This window comes from Gossypium arboreum, chromosome 8, assembly GCF_025698485.1.
Source record: "Gossypium arboreum isolate Shixiya-1 chromosome 8, ASM2569848v2, whole genome shotgun sequence".
In the NCBI taxonomy this organism is placed as follows: domain Eukaryota; kingdom Viridiplantae; phylum Streptophyta; class Magnoliopsida; order Malvales; family Malvaceae; genus Gossypium; species Gossypium arboreum.
This window is the reverse complement of record NC_069077.1, coordinates 59,873,592-59,889,847: the sequence shown is the minus strand read 5'-3', so window position 1 is coordinate 59,889,847 and position 16,256 is coordinate 59,873,592. Positions and strand designations below refer to the sequence as shown.

The 16,256-nt window shown below is 37.1% G+C and overlaps 1 long non-coding RNA gene and 1 other non-coding gene across 2 annotated transcripts; both read right to left on the bottom strand.

Moving 5' to 3' along the window:
- Positions 1–496: 496 nt before the first annotated feature.
- LOC128279651 (small nucleolar RNA R71) lies at positions 497–603 on the bottom strand. Its single transcript, XR_008269850.1, has one exon. It is a non-coding gene; the product is annotated as a small nucleolar RNA R71 (small nucleolar RNA).
- A 6,231-nt stretch (positions 604–6,834) lies between these two features.
- On the bottom strand, positions 6,835–9,077 carry LOC128296413 (uncharacterized). Its single transcript, XR_008287033.1, has 2 exons — positions 8,384–9,077; positions 6,835–7,180 (listed from the first exon to the last, which is right to left on the bottom strand). It is a non-coding gene; the product is annotated as an uncharacterized LOC128296413 (long non-coding RNA).
- Positions 9,078–16,256: the final 7,179 nt, after the last annotated feature.

Sequence of the window (16,256 nt, the reverse complement as noted above, 5' to 3'; positions counted from 1 at the left end):
ACCAAAGAGAAATAACGCGAAGCTTAAGATACACGGAGAACGAGCAAGAAGACGATACTCAACCCCCAACCGAAGAGATGGCTAAAAACAGCTACCTCCTGCAATTGCGGCTAATCAAAATCCCGCTCCACGTACTATGTATGACTATGCTAAACCTTCTTTAACAGGAATTGAGTCAAGTATAGTTACACTTGCTATTGCTATGAATAATTTCGAACTGAAACCTAACACAATTCAGATGATACAACAGTTTGTTCAATTTGATGGTTTGCAGGATGATGATCCGAACACTCACTTGGCGAATTATCTGGAGTTTTGCGACACTTTCAAAATTAATGGCGTTTCTAATGATGCCATTCACCTTTGGTTATTCCTTTTTTCATTGAGAAACAAAGCTAAACAGTGGTTGAACTCGTTACCACAAGGGTCTATCACTACTTGGGAACAAATGACCAAAAACTTTTTACTAAAATATTTTCCGCCGGCTAAAATAGCTAAGTTATGTAATGATATCTCTTCTTTTGTGCAGATGGACTTAGAAACACTTTACGATGCATGGGAGTGATACAAGGATCTATTGCGAAGGTGCCCTCACCATAGGTTATCACTATGACTACAAGTTCAAACGTTCTACAATGGTGTGAATCCCTCGACAAGACAAATGATTGACGCAACTGCTGGAGGAACCATCAACAACAAAACATATGAAGAGGCTTATGAATTCATTGAAGAAATGTCACTGAATAACTATCAGTGGCAAGTCATAAGGACTAAGCTAACAAAAACAGCAAGCGTTTATAACGTCGACTCGGTTACTATGTTGTCAAATCAGGTAGAACTTCTCAATAAAAAGATTGATGGTTTACTTGGTTCTACGCAGGTACATCCAGTAATGAGGTGTGACTCAAGTGGAGGAAGTGTGCATATAGAATATCAATCCTTCAATCCTACCACCAAAGAGAACAATTCAACTATATGGGTAACAATAACTTTAGATCTCAAAATAACCCATACAGTAATACTTATAATGCAGGTTGGAGGAACCACCCAAATTTCTCCTAAGGTGGTCAAGGGAATCAAAAGCCACAAAATCTTCAAGGTTTTCAACAACCACCTTATCAAGAAGAGAAGAAATCGAACCTTAAGGAGATGCTCTCTAAATTCATCTCGGTGTCAAAAACCCGTTTCCAAAATACCGAGACAGCCTTTGAAAATCAACAAGCATCGATCCAAGGACTCGAAACTCAGATAGGCCAGCTATCCAAACTAATCTCCGAATGACCATAAGGTAGCTTACCAAGTAATACAGAACCTAACCCAAGGGAACAGCTCAATGCAATTAGTACTCAAGATAAGGAAGGATTCATTGCGCCTGAGCCAAAATTGATGCAAGAAACTGTGGTGAGCGAAGGTAAAAGTGAGGTAAGTCATAAAAAATGGTGAATGAAGAATATAAACCTCGTGTCCCATACCCTAACGCGACAAGGAAAGACCGCTCAGACGAACAATTCGGTAAATTCCTTAAACTTTTAAAAAAATTACATATTAACTTACCGTTTATTAAAGCTTTGTTGTAGATGCCGAATACAATGAAATTTTTAAAAGAGTTTTTAGTAAATAAGCGGAGGTTGGACGAAGCATGTGAAGCTAAACGTAGTCTACTCAGCTCTTCTACAGAATAAGCTACCCCAAAAATTGAAAGATCCAGGGAGTTTTACAATTCCTTGCTTAATTGGTAGTTTAAATATAAGTCATGCATTAGCTGATTTAGGAGCTAGTATTAACGTCATGCCTTAAAAAATGTTTAAGCAACTAGGTCTTGGGAAACCTAAACAAACTAGGATGAGCATTCAATTGGCAGATAAAACTATAAGATTTCCTAGGGGTATTATTGAAGATGTACTAGTGAAAGTAGATAAGTTCATATTTCCCGTTGATTTTGTTGTTCTAAACATAGATGAGGATAATAACACCCCTTTGATTTTAGGGAGGCCCTTTTTAGCAACTGCCAAAACAATTATTGATGTTGGCACAGGTGAGCTTACACTTTGTGTGGGAGACGAAACGATCACCCTTCAAGCTCGTAATTCTGGCATCACATAAAACATTAAAGGTAATGGTCCACATCGGTCTACTAAAACTGACAATATGACTTTGCAGAAGTTGAGCATCAAAGAAGTTCACGGGCCATGTTCCAGCAATGATAGAGGACACATTCATGAAGAACGAAGGCTACGGATAGATGAGCTAGACGAATCGCGAGCACATAAATCGAGAACACACGATAAACCAAAATTACGCCAGAATGAGTTCGATACCTCCTCAAATTTACTTAAGGTTGGCGATAAGGTCTTATTAGATGTCATAGATCCCCACATTGTCACTACCACACCGAATGAGGAAATCCCTCTTATGGTACTCAGTATTTTCCATTCGGTACGGTTGTGACAGCCCAAAATTGACCCTAGTCGGGAAGTGGTTTCGAGACCGCTAAACCGAGTCACCGAAATGTTTGAACATAATATTTATTGTCTAGAATATGTAATTATGAATGCGTGAAAATTTCAAGCTTCGATTTAGTCGATTGCATGTGAATTCAGTTAGTAGGACTTGTGTGACACTTTTGAAATGTGATAGGCTAATCTATAAGGACCTAATAGTGCATGTAATCAAAAGGGGGGACTTGCATGTCAAATTTCCCCCCCTAATTGGTAGTGGCCGGCCATGACAAAGGATTATGGGCAAAACATATCATAGACATGTTATGTTGGTGCATCATGGGAGGAAAAAAATAAATTAATGAGTATGGGTAATAAAGAAATGGAAAAGAAAAAAAAAAGAAAGGATGTGTGAGTGTTACCCCCCATTTTGCCGTGAGTTGAAGAAAAAAAAGAAAAAAAATTGTTGTTCATCCTTTTTCATTTCTTTGAGCCGAAAATTTTAAGGAAGAAGGAAGGAGTTCTTGCTTCATGCTTGGTTTGGAAGAGGATTAGGAGGAGGTTTGGCCATACTTGTGTCTAGATTAAGGTATGTTTGAGGTTGTGCCATGAGATTCATGCATGATTTTAGTTGCTAGCTTGAGTTCTAATTAGCCCATGGTTCAAATCTTTGCTATGTCATGGGGATGATATTCGGCCAAGGTGGATTTTGTGTTAATGCCATTGCATGCTAAATATGAAGCTTGATAATGATACATGTGATGGTGGATTGAGGACTCTTGGATTTTCTTTTTAGCATTTTTTTGAGTGAGACATTAAGTTCTTTGTTTAACCATGACCAAAATTGAAATGGTATGGTGTTGTGATGTATTCGGCCATGGTATACCCATAAGTATGATTTATGCTTATTGCATGGTAGGTAAGATTTGTGTTTTGGAGTTATGTTCATGATTAGTTATAATCAACTTGAGATTCGGCCCTTGCACCTATATGTATATATGTTTGCACATGATGTATTGGTATGACATATATACTATCTCAAGGTATATATTTACTTATGATGATGTTTCAGTTATGAAGTAAATGATAGATGCGTATTGAGCTACAATATGTAATGCATTAGTTAGAAAAATGTATGCCATTTATGTGTGGTATTAAATATGTAATTGGCCTCAACATCAACATGCATATTCAGCCACATGAGATGGATTGGTGTGCATGCATTCGGTTAGAGGCAAGCATATTGATGCCTTTATCTTGGCTAGGACAATCGGCTAAAAAGGGAGTGTGGGTTAATATCTTGAGTTGATGCATGATTTCACATGTATGTGACTTTAATGTCTAATGTATAAATGTGGGCTAAGTGCCTTGTGTTCCTCTTTTCGATGCTCAAATGATTAAATCGATTTATTTATTTAATTAAGCTCAAGAGCAAAGGGGATCTAAATCCGATAAAGGGAAGGAAAAAGTGGTCGAATAGCCATCAAAATCGTTCGACAACATCCAAGGTAAGTTTTCGAGTAATGGAACTTAGATTATGATCTAATTAGATTATGTAATAAACAAATCAAAATCATGCCCTTGTATGTGGCTAATGAGCCCAAATTGTAAATATGATAAGTGTCTTGTGTTTGAGCTTTGGTAATGAGAATGTAATAAGGATGTGTTATGATTTGTTGATATATGTGCTTGGTTATTCGAATGGTATCCGGGCTAAGTCCCGAAGGCTTTTGTGCTAAGTGACTAAATCCGGGCTAATTCCCAAGGCAATTGTGCGAATTACTATAACCGGCTATGTCCCAAGACAATCGAGCGAGTCGCTATATCCGTTAAATTCAAGGTACGTGATTCGGAATGAGCAATCTTGCTGTAAAATTTCAGTTAATACGCTTGCAAAAATTCCAGCAATGAGGTATGTTCGTATGTGCTTTGAATTAGTTGAGCCCTTACAAATAAGTATTCGTCAGTTGATAAACGAGCTACCGCCTTTGGCTAAGTTGATCTTTGTGTATGAACATAAGGGTTGGTAATGTGAAGTAAGTATGATATTGAGAATGTGTGCATATGAAATTATCCGCTTAGCTATATGAATGCTATGCTTTTGTTGTGCTGGAATCCTTGCTCAAAACTTACTAAGCATAAATTGCTTACTCCGTTTCTTTGTTCTCTGTTTTATAGATTTTGGCTCGTCACCATCGGACTCGGGATTTTGGAAGTCGAAGTCTCCCACACTATCAAAGCCCCCCTTTTGGTACAATTTTGGTTGAACTTTGAAATGGCATGTATAGGACTACCCTTTTGTTGTTGGTCATGTACCCATGGATTTTGTGTAAATTTGGATAGCCATGCTAAAATGGCTTATATACGCTTTAGCATAGTACCATAATCGTTTTGTATGTTGATCATTAAGAGGTATGGAAATGTTTGGAAAAGATTAGCCATTGGAATGGTTAATCATGATCATACTTTGTGCCATGTATGCAAAAAGGGCTAATTGAATCATGGAAATTATGAAATAGGTAAAGTCTACCTCAAAGGCAGATGCTGACAGCAGTAGTGATGTGGATGTGAAAAATCACTAAAAATATTAGGGATGGAATTAAATAGTGAATAAATTATGTAAATGAACCTTGATGAATCTACTTTCATATGGAAGAAACGAAACGGTCATATGAGTTATATGTTAAGAGATATTTAGGTTTTCGTGGAACAGGGCCAGAACGGTTTCTGGAATCCCTGTTCCGACTTTGGAAATTCATTATAAATTAACCAGAGATAATTAGGAGTCATGCCATATATGTATAGATTCCTATTTGAGTTTAGTTTCTATAGAAACAAACTGAATCAGTATTTAAGCCCTTTACAGGGAGATATCCAAGTTGTAATGCGCGAAGGTCAGTGTAGTCGATCCCTGTAACAGGGGAGACTTTAACTAATAAACTGTACTAATTGGCCCAACCAAAAATTCTAGAAAAAAATATGTAGATGGACATATGAGTCTAGTTTCAGGGAAAAATTACGAAACTGATTTTCTAGCTTTGAAACTCAAGATATGATTTTTAAGGCGACAGTGATGCAGTAACCAGCTTGTCTAGAAATTTTTTAAATGGACTATGAAAATAATTAAGTTAAGTCTATGTGCACCTTGTGTTCGACTCCGGTAACGGACTCGGGTACGGGGTGTTACAATGGTGGAGGTGAGTCATCCCAAGTTCGGCACCTTAAGGTAAACAAGACCCGATTAAAACCTTATTTTGATGAGATTGATAGCAGGAATGAGGAGTATAAACTCCTCAAACCACCATGATCATTCACTGAAGAGGTAAGTCGAGCTTAGACTATAAATAAGCGCTTCTCGGGAGGCAACCCGAGCACTAACATTATTAATTTCTTTAAATTTTGGTATTTAACTCCTAACCTACTAATAGAAATCTTGAATACAGGTGTTTCCACAGAGACACGGCCGCTAACACGGGCGTGCTTAAGGCCATGTGAAAATAGGGTAAAAGATTTCCCCAACACGAGCTACGATAAAATGCCACGGCCGTGCGACATGGCCGTGGTTGAGCCTGCCAAAACGCCACGGGCGTGCGACATGCCCGTATCTAACACCTGTGGTCGAACTTGTTAAATGAACATAGGCGTGGGGCTTGCACACACGGGCGTGGGAGAAGTGAACGAAGCTCGACACGGTTGTGCGACACGACCGTGTGAACCCACACGCCCGAGGAACACGGACGTGTACTAAATGTCAGACGCACCCAAATTTGAAATTCGGAAATCACACGGGCTGAAATTGGGGAACACGGGCGTGTGCCATGGCCGTGTGCCCTAAAAATCTATAAATACCCTGCACTATTCACTTTCTTCTCCATTCAAAAACCCTAACCCTACCCGCTGTGTAACACCCCTCGCCCGGATCCGATGCCGGGACGGGGTTCAAAGTGCTACCTGACTTTTACTAACACTTCCATACTAAACAGGGCCATGAAATCTCAAATAATTAAAAACTTTTCTTTTCACATGCAATTTTTCCCTTATGCGAGCTTACGAGGCCCAATACATGCATTCGGGGCGGTTCGGGACCCAATCGAGAACTCATGAAAAACTTAGAAAAATCTCTTGCGTTAAGGCTTCACACGCCCATGTGCTCAGGCCGTGTGGCCAGAAATAGTCTAATTATCAAGCCTTTTGTCACTCTCACACCACATGCATAGATACATACTTATCCAATAACATACAACGTGGCATAAATGAGCTCTTAAACATCTACAAACATGTTATGCTCGAGTTATTTTCTTATGTAATAAATATTATAGAATTTGCCCATATCATTACCACATACTAGACATAACTATCATTACATGACAAACCATTCATGAAGCATTATTAACTATTTACCAATCACTTAATCCTGCATTAGTTACTAGCTCATCAATGAATCTCAATTCAATCTCTAGGCATACATGTTGTAAGCCACATCACAAGAGATAATAACATACATGCATAAGAATAATCATATGGGCCCATAATGTCATTAGCCGACATAGGCCAATTTACATGACTAATACTACCTTAATAACAAGCCAATGCCTTTGGCTAAATCATAATATTACATACTCACATTAAAACCCTATACATGCCATAGACTCGAATCACTTGAGTTTACTCACTCCGATAACGTTAACTCGATAGGGTGATAATATCTCTGACGGCCTCCAACCCGAGCTAACCTGGAAACTCTAGAAAACATGGGAAAGAAGGGGGTAAGCTTTCGCTTAGTAAGTTCATATGAAAACAATTAGCAACTCATTAACTTGTTTTATCAATGTTTACAACATATTTTCAAGTTCACTACAAGCTGTCTTTCCGAGCAACGGTCACTAAATTATTTATATCTGAGCTACGAAACTCGAATTAAGTTCTGTTAATTTTCCTGAAACTAGATTTATTTTCCTTTCTTTCATAAAATTTCTAGAATTTTTGGTTAATGCAAATAGTACAGTTTATTAGTTAAAGTATCCCCTGTTTCAGGGTATGACCACTCTGACCCCTGTGCACTACAAACCAAATTTCTCCCTGTAAAAAATTCCAACAACCATGTTGTTTATTTCCCATAAAAATAGACTCAATAAGGAATCCATTCATGTAAGGTATAACTCTTAATAATTTTTGTACAATTTTTGGTGAATTTCTAAAGTTAGAATAGGGGATCTCGAATTCATTCAGACCCTGTTTCACAAGAATTCAAATATCAAACAATATGGAATTCGTTTTCTTGCTCTGTTTCTTTCATGTAAAAATAGACTCATTAAGCTTTAATCCCATATTTTATTCTGCCTCTAACTCATTTTTCACTATTTTTAGTGTATTTTCAAAGTTACACTACTGCAATAACTCAAATCTGTCAAGGCTAAATTGCTCATTCATGATCATTGTTCATAATATTAATACAACACCATTTTATCCATCATGGTAAGAACACATATTATGCATCATAGATCATCACATATCAAGGCATTCTCATAGGATTAGTATACATACTTGCACAACTCGTAACATAACTCGAGTGCATACTCAATGACTTACCTCATTGGGACCATCATTAACTCTTTTCTTGGATTGCCCGTTGAACACTTGGAATACTAATTAGATACTCGGAAAAGCCTTTGCACATAAGTGCCTCAATTGTAGCTAAAGCTACCTCATATCTCATGACATTTCAATGCTCACTCTCGAGCTAGTCATCTAGGCTCATAATTCCTAGTGACATGTCACTCGTATCCTATTCTATTCCTAAGGTTCAAACGGGATTTTTCCTCGTCTATTAAGGCTTTGTCTTATCATATTTCTATTAATCACATACACATTAATATCTGTACAATTCATGTAATGATAACATTTAAATACATGTATAGCATGGTATTGTTTACATACGAACTTACCTCGATACCACAAATGTGAAAAGGACATACTCGTCCATAAATCGATTTCTTTCCGTTCTAGGTCCAAGTCTCAATTTTCATCATAAGCAAGGGAAATATGTTGCTGAAATTTTCCAGCTTCAAAACTCTTTCTTTGCTGCATATTTCGGTGAAGGGGAAGAGAAAAATGATAGCTTTTTCTTTTCTTTTCTTTTTATTTGTTAATAATAAAACTATTTTGTCTAATTTTGACTTTTCAACTATTTTGTCTCCCATGGCCGGCCATCACACTTTCAATGGCCTAATTTCACTTTAAAGACCCCTAATTTAAGATACAAGGCAATTTAACACCTTTAGGTATTAAAACACAACTTTTACTTTTTACGCGATTTAGTCCTTTTTCGAAATTGGACTAGAAATCGCTAAAATTAATATACCAAAATTAACATGCACTTATAAAATCATATTATAACACATAAAATAATACTAAAATAATTTTCTCTGGCCTCAGAATAGTGGTCCCGAAACCACTGTTCCGACTAGGCCTAAAATCGGGCTGTTACATTTCTTCCCCCCTTTAGGGATTTTCGTCCCCGAAAATCTTACCAGAAAAAGTTGTTCTCTACTTTCACGAGTCACTTATATCTTTTTCTCACAACTTACAAAACAACTCCGCACAAGCTCATACTCAAGATTTCCTATAGCTTTTCCATAGTTGAGGTATAAACCTCGGAGCTCAATTTTAAACACTGGAGACTGACATTCTTGGAACTATAAACTCAGAAACATACAACTCAGTCACATCTGTTGAATAATATATCTGTACATACTAAAATAATCATGCACTTCCATCATCAATCTTTCACAATTCAACTTACATCTCTCTTTTTCCGGAAATGAGAGACATCCCGATCTGAAATTCATAACAATCCTTTCCCATTTTCTTCCCCATGTCATCATCGACAATAATAATCTCAAATACATTTGATATTCGGCTTTACCCTATAGACAATTCGACATCCTTTGAACGAATAAACAAGATATCTTGTGAACTCAGACTCAATTCTCTGTATACCCAGAGTTTCTCAGTATGAAATCTTACTCTGAATTAATAGTAATAGAAACCAGAAATCAAATCCTCCCTGCAATTCCAAATTAAAAGTCGAATCATGCTGTACTTGTTTAATTTACCACTTATAGCCACATTTCTATACTCTGATCATCAACTGTTTAGAAACTTTACTAACATGAATCAAATGATTCCAACTTCATAGATGTGGTCTTTTTATTAATCAGGATAACTATACTTATAACATCTCTCGAACAAGAGAAATCCAACTAATATGTTTCCATAACATACTTTCAAGAATAAAACCCCATCATTTCTGACTGTACGACTACTTACCAAAGAACACGTAACGGTATTCTCGAACCAGAGAATAAACTTAAATGCACATAACTCAGATTTACTTTTGCAGAATAACCATTCTTTACCCCAGAAATTTTAAAGAAATCTTGACACCGAAATCCCCACACTTCTATGGTCGAGCCGAAGCTTAATCATAATGATTCTAATATCGCAAGTTAAAGATTACTCGTAAAGATAAACTAAGCTTGATAATTCTCAAACAAGAACGATAGAAAAGCCAATATAAGAAATTCCAAGATATAAAGACTATACCGTAAATCCGAGAATATAATCCGGAAGAAAATCATAAAGATGATCCGAAAAATCCTCGAGAAAACCGAAGGAAACTACGTGCAGACGCTTTAGAATTTCTCATAATAGAGATAATATAATTCTCGCATATATAAACCATAATCAATAGAACATCGAATAATCTCACATAGATTTTTTTTTACTATCAACTTCATTCCAATATATCGAATAGAAATCAAGAGATGGGAAAATGTCAATTATAACTAATTGGACCAATAGAGCTTTTCATCTAATATCACAAGTCACTAGCATACTCAGATGATAGAATTTCCATTCGAAAGGGATAACCATACGTATTTTCCCAGAATTGAGGAAAACATAGAATACTCAGAAGAGAAAGATAGCCATCACTTTTATTTGATTGAATCCGACATACTTAAACATCAGTGCAAGTCCGACATTATTCCTCTAACTAATTCTGTCTTCACTAATCCCATACTATTCCATTATTATACTTTTTAGTTTTACTTTTGCAAGCTTATGCAACATATCTCTCGAGAATCTCATCGTATAACTCTATTCTGGTAAGGGGGCGAAGATTGTAAAGCCTCTAAACTTTTGACTCTCAAGCAAATACATATTCAACAACAATATAGCTTTACGCATATTGATTCAAACATTTCAAATTTCTAACTTGTTATGAACACATTTTCACATATCTCAAGAATACATGCAACTTTATTCCATGCGAATATTAGCTAAACATAAGTGAATTTATCATAACTCAAACTTTCATTTCTTTTCTCAAATTACCCTTAATGTTTTATCAAATTCCCATATTTAGTCTTAATCACTTGCCAATATTTATCAAATTGGAGAACGTCTTATGGTTTTGAGTACATCGCTACTTGATGCCATAGTTCAACTATGGTCTTGTACTAGCTCTCATCCATCGTGTCGATGCCGTGTCCTGCATGTGTCTTACAATGACACATGTAACCGTCTTGACGCATGTCCCGTACATGTCTTACACTAGCACATCTCATAGCCGACGCATGTCCGGACATGTCGACATCGCTATCATCTCGAGGCCGATGCATGTCCTGGACATGTCTTACACTAGCCCTCGCCTCAATGCCGATGCCATGTCTCATACATGGTCTTACACTGGCACACAAATCTCATGTATTGCCATGGTCCAACCATAGTCTTTTCTGTCAATTCATTAGTGAACGATCGTACTCATTCCCTGCGTTCCACCCAATCTGATCTTTCATTACAACATTCATGCTATTGTGACATTTATGATTCTGTAACTGAGATTATAAAGCATAACATTATTGCATATTGACTTCATCAATCTAGACATAAATGTCAACCTCATGTATATACTGATTATTAATCATGCAATAAAAGCATTCATACATACATTCTGTCATTTCAAGCAAATTTCTTTCTTTTCCTAAACACTTGGCCAAATCAAGTTGGACATTTAACATCGAATGAATACTAACATGCATAAAAGCGCTTTTCACAACTTAACTGTGTTTTACTCCACTATTTCACATTCTTTATCTCAAGAGTATCACATAATGAAAACTAGTTCATATAAAAAAATCATGGATTTCTTTTCATACCTTTCCAAATTTTCAGCATATCATAAGCATGATTCAATAATCTCAACTTTACTCTTATCTCTATCAAGATTTGCTCGGTTGGAACTCATTCCTGTCTTAATCAACAGTTTTGTTAGGGCCGAGAGATATCACACTATCACGAGTAATACTATGGCATGTATAACTAGACTCTCCTACGCTAGGTTAGTCCGAGAACCGATAAACCATGCTCTGATACCACTAAATGTAACACCCCTCACCCGCATCCGACGCCGGGACGGGGTTCGAAGTGCTACCTGACTTTTACTAACACTTCCATACTAAACAGGGCCATGAAATCTCAAATAATTAAAAACTTTTCTTTTCACATGAATTTGTCCCTTATGCGAGCTTACGAGGCCCAATACATGCATTCGGGGCGGTTCGGGACCCAATCGAGAACTCATGAAAAACTTAGAAAAATCTCTTGCGTTAAGGCTTCACACGCCCATGTGCTCAGGCCGTGTGGCCAGAAATAGTCTAATTATCAAGCCTTTTGTCACTCTCACACCACATGCATAGATACATACTTATCCAATAACATACAACGTGGCATAAATGAGCTCTTAAACATCTACAAACATGTTATGCTCGAGTTATTTTCTTATGTAATAAATATTATAGAATTTGCCCATATCATTACCACATACTAGACATAACTATCATTACATCACAAACCATTCATGAAGCATTATTAACTATTTACCAATCACTTAATCCTGCATTAGTTACTAGCTCATCAATGAATCTCAATTCAATCTCTAGGCATACATGTTGTAAGCCACATCACAAGAGATAATAACATACATGCATAAGAATAATCATATGGGCCCATAATGTCATTAGCCGACATAGGCCAATTTACATGACTAATACTACCTTAATAACAAGCCAATGCCTTTGGCTAAATCATAATATTACATACTCACATTAAAACCCTATACATGCCATAGACTCGAATCACTTGAGTTTACTCACTCGATAACGTTAACTCGATAGGGTGATAATATCTCGACGGCCTCCAACCCGAGCTAACCTGGAAACTCTAGAAAACATGGGAAAGAAGGGGTAAGCCGCTTAGTAAGTTCATATGAAAACAATTAGCAACTCATTAACTTGTTTTATCAATGTTTACAACATATTTTCAAGTTCACTACAAGCTGTCTTTCTGAGCAACGGTCACTAAATTATTTATATCTGGAGCTACGAAACTCCGAATTAAGTTCTGTTAATTTTCCCTGAAACTAGATTTATTTTCCTTTCTTTCATAAAATTTCTAGAATTTTTGGTTAATGCAAATAGTACAGATTATTAGTTAAAGTATCCCCTGTTTCAGGGTATGACCACTCTGACCCCTGTGCACTACAAACCAAATTTCTCCCTGTACAAAATTCCAACGACCATGTTGTTTATTTCCCATAACAATAGACTCAATAAGGAATCCATTCATGTAAGGTATAACTCTTAATAATTTTTGTACAATTTTTGGTGAATTTCTAAATTTAGAATAGGGGATCTCGAATTCATTCAGACCCTATTTCACAAGAATTCAAATATCAAACAATATGGAATTCTTTTTCTTCCTCTGTTTCTTTCATGTAAAAATAGACTCATTAAGCTTTAATCCCATATTTTATTCTGCCTCTAACTCATTTTTCACTATTTTTAGTGTATTTTCAAAGTTACACTACTGCAGTAACTCAAATCTGTCAAGGCTAAATTGCTCATTCATGATCATTGTTCATAATATTAATACAACACCATTTTATCCATCATGGTAAGAACACATATTATGCATCATAGATCATCACATATCAAGGCATTCTCATAGGATTAGTATACATACTTGCACAACTCGTAACATAACTCGAGTGCATACTCACCAATGAGTTACCTCATTGGGACCATCATTAACTCTTTCCTTGGATTGCCCGTTGAACACTTGGAATACTAATTAGATACTCGGAAAAGCCTTTGCACATAAGTGCCTCAATTGTAGCTAAAGCTACCTCATATCACATGACATTTCAATGCTCACTCTCGAGCTAGTCATCTAGGCTCATAATTCCTAGTGACATGTCACTCGTATCCTCTTCTATTCCTAAGGTTCAAACGGGATTTTTCCTCGTCTATTAAGGCTTTGTCTTATCATATTTCTATTAATCACATACACATTAATATCTGTACAATTCATGTAATGATAACATTTAAATACATGTATAGCATGGTATTGTTTACATACGAACTTACCTCGATACCACAAATGTAAAAAGGACATACTCGTCCATAAATCGATTTCTTTCCGTTCTAGGTCCAAGTCTCAATTTTCATCATAAGCAAGGGAAATATGTTGCTGAAATTTTCCAGCTTCAAAACTCTTTCTTTGCTGCATATTTCGGTGAAGGGGAAGAGAAAAATGATAGCTTTTTCTTTTCTTTTTTTTTTTATTTGTTAATAATAAAACTATTTTGTCTAATTTTGACTTTTCAACTATTTTGTCTCCCATGGCCGGCCATCACACTTTCAATGGCCTAATTTCACTTTAAAGACCCCTAATTTAAGATACAAGGCAATTTAACACCTTTAGGTATTAAAACACAACTTTTACTTTTTACGCGATTTAGTCCTTTTTCGAAATTGGACTAGAAATCGCTAAAATTAATATACCAAAATTAACATGCACTTATAAAATCATATTATAACACATAAAATAATACTAAAATAATTTTCTCCGCCTCGAATAGTGGTCCCAAACCACTGTTCGACTAGGCCTAAAATCGTCGTTACATCGTTGCAACTCCACACGGCCCCGCCACGCCTGCAGCGCGCCTCCAACTTAGTTTTTAAAGCTCAATCTCTCTCCCTTAGCGTTTGTTTACTCCTTTCACTTATTAGTAATGCTTATTATTACAATAACCTCCATTACTTTTGAACTAGTTTTCATTTTTGCTCATTACTTTATCATTTAGTTTGCATTTTTAGGTTCTTTATTATACATTTCAAATTAAATCAAGTTGTTAGACACACCTCATATCCATGACATTACTATGCTTATTTTCATGCTATTATCATGCTAATATCTATCATTTAAATTGCATTCCTAGGTTAGTTACCATACAATTTATGTTAAATTGAGACTAAGAAAACCTTATACCTATTACATTTCTATTCTCATTATTATTGTGGTTGAGTTTGCTTCATATTAGTAGTCTTGGCGGAAATAGTTTACTTCCCCTTCGAATATGTTATTATGCTTTATATTACAGGCTTTCAATGTCATCTTCAAGAGGAAAGAAAACCACTGCACCAGCCTCGAAGAAGAGGAAGGGAGCGTCATCTTCTGCGGGTCCAACCGCGAAAATTCATCACCCTCTCCTACAGTTTCCACGAGGGCCCCAAGAAGAGCTCTTCCAAATACGAGGGCCCCAAGTTCAAATCGCTGACACGATTTTGGCTCTCCTAACCACCGACCCTTGGGAGCTGTTCTTCAGGATTACCAAGCCGACATACCTCGAGCTCACGATGGAACTATGCTCAACGTTCCATCTTCAGACCATAATGACGATGTACGATGATCCCGGCATGGTCCAATTTTGCCTAGGTGGATTAATCCACCAGCTAAGCGTCCCAGAATTTGGTGCTGCACTAAGCTTATACACAGAGGAGTTCAGGGAGGAGAATGAACTACATGCTCTCAGTCGCCACATACATTTCTCTCCCTCGAAGTGCTGGCACATGTTGGCCCCTAGCACAGCCTCCTACAATCCTAGCCGCTCCAAGGCATCAGTTCTCCCACCATCCCTAATGCATTTACATGCTATTTTAGCTTACACGATTACAGGGAGGCGAGAGAGCTCTGGCGTCATCAACACCCACGACGTCTACTTCTTATGGTGCATGTCGCAAGGGCACGTCATCGACCTTGCCTATTTCATTGCCCTTGCGAATCAGCACCAGACGGAGCGGCATCGGGAGGGGGTCATCTCCATTGGCCCCTACGTGACCCGGCTAGCGCGACACTTCGGGCTCCTTAACACCATGGCCTAAGAATCATTCCTCACCCTCATCGGCCAGATGTCTCTACAAGGCATCTCGAGTATGCTTAGCATGAGGATGATCGAGAGGCACCGAGGAACCTACCCTCCTGAGTATTGTCTCACACAATCTACTGAGGATGAGGCCTACGAGGACATTCCTGATGATGTCCCCCCACAGCACGAGGACCCACCAACTCAGCCAGCACCACCCTCTCGTCCAGTTTATGCGGCGGCTTCATGTGCTGACATCTCTGAGCGCCTCACCCGATTCGAGCATCAGTGTTTTTAATGATTTGACAACATTGATGCTACTCTACAGCAGATTTGTCAGCACCTCCACATCTCATCGCCAGTCCCACCTCGCGAACCATCCAGCGATGAAGATGTTTAGAAATATTTATTTTATTATTTTATGTTTTTAATTTTTATTCAAACTACTTTTTATTTTTATTTTTTAGCAGATTTAGAATTTTATTATAAATTTCAGTTTTTCTTTGTGAGTAATTATTCTTCCTAATTTCTCTAAAAAGTTCCTGATTTTA